The sequence below is a fragment of the Hyperolius riggenbachi genome, chromosome 4 (assembly GCF_040937935.1).
Source record: "Hyperolius riggenbachi isolate aHypRig1 chromosome 4, aHypRig1.pri, whole genome shotgun sequence".
Lineage (NCBI taxonomy): Eukaryota > Metazoa > Chordata > Amphibia > Anura > Hyperoliidae > Hyperolius > Hyperolius riggenbachi.
The window spans coordinates 128,594,722-128,600,581 of NC_090649.1; positions in this window are offsets into that span (position 1 = coordinate 128,594,722).

Here is a 5,860-nt window from a genome sequence, read left to right on the forward strand (position 1 = left end):
TCATGTGTTTAGTGCTTTATTCTGACCTATGAATATTTATCTTTTGCAACCACCGGGGTAGAGCTCCAGTCTTTGTAATATAGCAAGACCGCTGTAGTGGGGATTGCCTACATGGTGAAATTTTGGGCTATACAGGATCACTTATGAATGCTGATAGCATACAGACCACAAGGGGGAGTTACACAAATGGCTAAACAACAAAAGGGTTGTAAATGGTTACTGCTGTCATGTTCCCACCTGAATTGTATATGGAAGTTAACAAAGCTTGTACTTGGCACATTGAGCTGCAGGAAGTGCTGGAAGTCATGTCTCTTCCCCTGATGATTTGTGGTAAAGCCATACATACACTCATTAGCCTTTTTGCTTCCATAGCAACAGCCACACTGTACAGGTTATGGTCATAATGCAGGCAGCTGTGTTGCTTGCTATGGAAACAGATGCTAGTGAGGAGCTGCCCCACATCTGGATCCATCGTTCTAACTATAATCACTGTGTTGGAGGGAGGAAGAGGCATGCCTCACCACACATTGCATAGACTTCCTGTTTTCACTGCACTACATTGTATTTATTCAGCTTGTTTGCTGAGGTGAAATTGTGATCGCACTGTGGTGTAAATTACCATTTTGGAACAGGTGTTCTTCAGTTAGGATTGTCTTGCATGCTGTCATAGGCTCACTGTCTCCAAGGCTGTAGACACACTCTGAGCATTTTTCTGACTATCAGCGTTTTGAGCATTTTTTTTTTTAAACCATTCCCATTGACTTCCATTAAAATCATGGTAAAATTGCCACAATCACAATTTGTTTTGAAAAATTTAAATCATGGCGATTTAAAAAAAAAAAATGCTAAGAATGCGCTGATGATCAGAAAAGCGCTCAGTGTCTACATCCTAACTGTCTTGATGAAGGAATTCTATCTAGCTCAGCATTGCTGTGTTTTTTTTTTTGCACCGTAAGGGCCTATTTCCACCAGCATGTTGCATTCTGCATCCCGTTTTCTGGATCCAGATTTCCACATTATTTTCGCGTAACATGTGGATTCTGGATGCATTTATGCATCCCATGAATGCCTACGGGCCTGTTTCCACTAAATGGGATTTTTCTGATGCAGAAAAATTATGGATGCCATATTGCAGATTTCTGCATCAGATTCTGAATGCAGAAAAACGGATTCCAATGAATGCTTATGGGCCTGTTTCCAATAAGGGCTTGTTCACACTCGGTGCTTGGAGCGTTGCTAGCCCATGATCGGCTCACAATCTTAACTTAAATCTCGTGATTCTGCCACAATTTGCGCTTCTAATTCCCGTTCAATAGAACGGGAATCACAGAGCAATCTCCCCCAAACGCTGCGAGCAGCACGGTTGTGATTGATCAAAATTGTAACAGATAGGAATACATTGTAGCAGCTCAAGAATCTCCCAAATGTGAACCAGCCCTAAATGTGATTCCAATGCGTTGCAGAAAAATTGTGGATAGAATGTTGCAGATTCCTGCATTATGCATCAGTTTCTCATACAATGGATAGCCACATCCAGATTTCCACACTAACATTCCAGAAACCATGCGGAAATCTGGATCCAGAAAAAAAAATTACGCAGAATTATTATTATTTATATAGTGCTGACATTTTCCAAAGTGCTGTACAGAGTATACTGTCTTTTCACTTAACTGTCCCTCAGTGAGAGGGGTTCACAATCTAATCCCTACCATAGTCATATGTCTATGTATGCGTCATGTAGTGTATGTATTGTAGCCATGGTGCCGTGTTTTGGGATGTGGGAGAAAACTTGAGTGCCTGGAGGAAACCCAGGCAGACACAGGAAGAACATACAAACTCCTTATAGATGTTGACCTGGCTAGAACTAGAACCAGGGACCCAGCGTTCAACCCAGTTCAGTTCATTTTTACCTTTATCTGCCTTAAAGATTTAAAAATCAGGTATGCAAGTGACAGTTTCTGGTCAGACTATAGCATAACCCTAACTGATAAGGAATTACAACCATAAAACACTTGACACTCTCCGTACTTCTCTTAGAAGCCATTTTCTGCCAGGAAAGTGTTTTATGGTTTTAGTTTCTTATACATGACGGTTACACTATAGTCTGACCGCCCCGACCCAGACAGAAACAGGCACTTGCATACTCTAAAGGCAGAAAAAGAAGAAAAAAAAAAAAGACTGCATAGTTATGTTTGCTTGGCACTGTATATACACATGTCACATATCACCTAATGCATCTTTTAAGTGTAAACTGGTAAAATACTTTTTTGCTGTACAGTACCTATGCTCTTGGTTGCAGGGCTGTGAAGTCGGGCAATTTTGGGTGCCTGGAGTCGGAAAAAAATGCTCCGACTCCTAATGAATTTGTAACTGTAATTAAAATAGAAAATATGATAAAATGTTCTATTTCTCAGATGAGTCATTAAAAAAATGTATATAGTGCTTAGTCGCATCCATACTACAATGATAAACGAAAAAATTAAAGCCAACTTGCTGGACAGAACCCACCAGTTTGATAAGGTCTGGACACCCTGGATTCAGGCTACTTCCTCTGCTGATGCCCTTAACTTATTAGATTCCTTTTAGAAGCGGGTGAAAAAGCGGGCCTCTTTCTTATGGTACCTACAGTATTATACTATTCTCTAAAATTTAGCTATCTTTGGGGCACACTCCTCGGTTCGGCATGGGTGTTTTGTTTGTTTAATTTTTAGTTTTCTAGTTCATAATATGCGAAATATGTTCTAGCAATACCACAGCCTATTCCTAGCTTGATTTTGTTAAGAAATGGTTTGATAAATTGATAACTTACCACCCTGTAGCCTTGTATCAGCGATTAATATGTAATCAAGAACCAGTTACAAATATCACTGTATGATACCTAATCCTGACTGCTGTATGGACTTGAATATGCTGTATTGAAATACTCACCTTCTTTATATTTTCTATGAACAAAAACCTCTCTAAATAAAAACTATTGAAACTAAAAAAATGTATATATACAGTAATAGCTGTGCTTAGTCCACAAACATGAAATAAACCAATCAAAATTTGTTACTTGTGCTGCTTCAATAAAGCAGTCCCCGTATTTTTAAGGTCCGATATACATATCTGATTGTGACTGTATATATGATGTGTACACAGGAATCTCTTATATATACTAAATAACATCTATGCTGTAAGAATAAAGCCTGATGTGTAGCCGTGTCACTAATAGAGATGGTCAACGAGATGGAAATAATTCTGCATTGATGCTGATTTATGCAAATGTATGCACTCTCTTTGCTGATGAAATAAAATAACTTGATATGTTATTAGAATTTGGTTTGGTGACTACAAATTAAAGGGTACCTGAGACGGATGAAAAGTAAAGTTTTATACATAACTGGGGCTTCCTCCAGCCCCCTTCAGGCTAATCAGTCCTCCACCACCCGGATCTTCTGATATGAGTCCTGGTAATTCAGCCAGTCAGCGCTGTCTGGCCGCATCCACAGCCAGGAACATTCTGCACCTGCGCAATAGTGCTGCACAGGTGTAGTATGCTCCTGGCGGCGGAGTGTGTGCATGCGCACTACGCCCGACTGGCTCAAGTACCTGGACTCATAGCAGAAGATCCAGGTGGTGGAGGAGGACCATGAGGGACTGATTATCCTGAAGGCGGCTGGAGGAAGCCCCAGGTATGTATAAAACTTAAATTTCATCTGTCTCAGGTTTACTTTGTTACACAGTAGTACTATACTCTACATATGCACTCCCCACAGAGCTGCAGGGAATCCACTGAGAATGCTGTGCACATTGAATACAGAGGTGTTGTCTGTTTACAATCTCCTCATTCCCCTGCAGAGTACCTGCACATCATTCTTACATGTACCCACACTTACATTGCCTAGGGCCTGATGGATGTTCTTTGTTCCGGTTTGTACCTTTTACAAGTACTCTTACCAAGGACTAGTTTTAGTCTAAAGGGAATAAATATAGTAGTCTACATATCCTTCTCACTTCAGTTGTCTTGTAAAATTCCTAAGCGTTGGCAGTTAAGAGACGAATTTCATGTTACATACTTTTAATCAACAAAATTGTAATATGCAAATTAGAGGAGTCGGAGTCGAGGAGTCGGTGGAATCCTAAACTGAGGAGTCGGAGTCGGTGGATTTTTGGACCGACTCCACAGCCCTGCTTGGTTGGATTACTTTATGAAAAGCATACCTTAACAGTGCTGTATTTGACATACAGTAGGTTCAGAGGGAGGGTTCCAAGAAACGTATTTAGTTAAACAGTGCCATCTACTGGCAAAAAGAAAACATAGCTTGCACATGATGGAGTTTATTTATTGGTAATAATTGGAAACATCCACTGTAGTCAAAGTAATAATGGAAGCCTGTAACATAGCAGGAGTAGGGAAAAGCTGTTGGTTTGCTGTCCAGTTTTACTCGTCCTATGTGCATTTGGAGTGGAAACAAGGGCTAGTAGCCATACATGTAAGATGACATTTGCTGAACCCTGTAGTAATTTGTCTCTAGGTGATCAGAACTATGTGGGGTTCTTCAGCACATAGAATTTGCTTACTGCTATTTCTCCCCAACATGCAAATCTCCACTTATTCAGGGAGGGAATAGAGTTTGAAGCAGCTGCCAGCTAATGGATTAACCATTACTAACATCTTCTCAGACTCCTTCCTGAGTTTGTGGAAATATGTTGAGAGAATTTTTGACCCTCTCTGAGGAAGTCATTGGACCTACTGGAAGGTGAAACCATCAGTCATAATATCAGTCTGAACTCCTACCTGATGAAAGCTGTCTGCTATGGATTGCTGCACCCTGCACTGCCACCTTTACTACATTTATATGCTTCCTGGCTGTGTAGTAACAGTGAAGGCAATATAATATTTGGAAAAAATGTAAATATATATATATATATTATATATATATATAGATATAGATATATATATATATATATATATATAGATATAGATATATATATATATATAGATATATATATATATATAGATATAGATATATATAGATAGATAGTATTTTAGGCAGCCACCATAACCGGTAGATAAAATACTTCTTAAAGCAGCCACACACTATACAAGTTTTAAAATATCTGTTCAATTTAAGAATTGCAATAAATTTTTCTGACTGATTGTAACATTTAAAAAAATCTGACCAATGTGCCACATACGCCTATGCTCAATTTTTCTCCAATTATGATAAAAATGATTGGAAAATTGCTAGGGTGTGTATATTAATTTACAAACACACACCATACAATCTTTAGAAAAATTTCCAGCATTCCGGAATGATCAGATATTTTAGGTGTATTTAAAAAAAAAACAAAAAAAAAAAAACTTATGATTTTTTGGGGGGAGATCCAATCATAGTTATCGAATTGCCGTAAAATCGGATCATTTTATTGTAACGTGTGTAGCCACCTTTAGCTGAATATAAGTGGTGTGTCATATAGACATGCAGTTACACTCCAGCTAAACTATATATAAGAGGAACTGTAAAGACATAGTTGAATGTTGTAAATTATTTAGGGTATGTAATGTTAATGTTTTTCCTGGTTTTAGAATCATAAAAAACATTTCCAATGCTGCATATTGTATTAGGCCCCGCCCTCCGAGTGATGTTGAGCCTAGGCTGATTAGGTATGTGTCAAGCATTCTGGAAGACCAGCTATATTTACTGGCTTTCAAACTCTCAGTGACCAAACATTCCACAGGGATCACCTGCTAGTATGAAAGATGTTGCCAGGAGGCAAAAATATTTTAAAGCACAGAACAGAACCCAGCAGTAGCAGTACATTTTCAACACACCGCAAAAAAGGTACGAGCACATTTGGGTACAGTTATAATAGA